At 34.2% G+C, this 1,156-nt stretch overlaps 1 protein-coding gene across 1 annotated transcript in view; it reads right to left on the bottom strand.

The window, feature by feature from the left end:
- LOC106102895 (digestive cysteine proteinase 1) overlaps positions 1-1,156 on the bottom strand; it is an 18,328-nt gene that overhangs the window by 13,840 nt on the left and 3,332 nt on the right. The gene's annotated exons all lie outside the window — the stretch shown is intronic.

Here is a 1,156-nt window from a genome sequence, read left to right as displayed (position 1 = left end):
TGTGCCAAATTTCATGGCGATCCGTTCAGCCGTTTAGGCTACAAACGCTAACAAACATCCATCCATCTAAACTTTCGCATTTATAATATTAGTAAGAAGTATAAATCATCCTTATGACCTGAAATTTAGATTTTTTCAATGCCCTTACTTTTAACAGTTAACATCAATACTTCGTTTACAAGAATAAAGGATGTTTCGTACATTCGACGACTCTTGTAAAATACTGTGAACTCTTTGAAAGTGTTTACTATAGAAAACCAAAACAATGTTCTGTTGATTTAAAGATGAGTTTACATTGAATATAACCCTGTACATATTGACATTCCTGTAATTGGCTTGTGTAATAGTTGAGCTAGTTCAATTGGGTTTTTATGATATACTAGCTGTTCCCGTGCGACATCATCCGCGTTTAATTTTAAAAAACTCATATTATTGTTCACATATGTCAAATTATCAATTGCAAATGTGAAAATGACATGAAATAACAAACTTTGGCAACCTTGATGTTGGCAACAACTTATGGTCTCTTTCCCACATTAGGATTTTCATCCAATTCATTTACCCGCTAAGTTTAATAGCGTGAAAATATATAGCCTAAAGCATGACGTAAGAGTAGGGCTTTTTATTAAAAGTGAATTATTCAAAAATATACTGTAATTGCTGACATCTTAGGCAACAAAGAAGTGTGTGTTTACGCTTTATTATAATAGTATAGAAGTATAGATTAAGCAATTGACTTGTAATCGGGTCCTGGGTTGAAATCCCGCCGTGTAGCAGTGTGATTTTCGACTCAAACTTGGCATAGATGTCTTTTTTAATTCCACGCGAAAGGAATCGCGGGCAAAAGCTAGCAAGTAAATACGTAAGGTCAAAGACCACCTTTAGATATATCTATTTACTTTAGCCAATGAGAGTAAATAACCGCCACATTATCTATGACCCCAAGATAACCATAATCAGAAACATACTTATTTACAATACAAATGTATAAAATATGTCAATATATTTATTAAACGAGCTGTTGCCCGTGACTTCGTCCGCGTGGTATTAGAAAACATACAAACTATATAAATTACAAAAAGTTAAGTATCCCTCGGGAACCGGACAATTCTCGGGGGTGAAGCTTATCCCATGTGTACTCCAGACTTTGTTTTAT

This window comes from Papilio polytes, unplaced genomic scaffold (genome assembly GCF_000836215.1).
Source record: "Papilio polytes unplaced genomic scaffold, Ppol_1.0 DF823901.1, whole genome shotgun sequence".
Taxonomy (NCBI): Eukaryota; Metazoa; Arthropoda; class Insecta; order Lepidoptera; family Papilionidae; genus Papilio; species Papilio polytes.
Note: the sequence above shows the minus strand (reverse complement) of the source record. Positions and strands in the feature narration are given on the sequence as shown.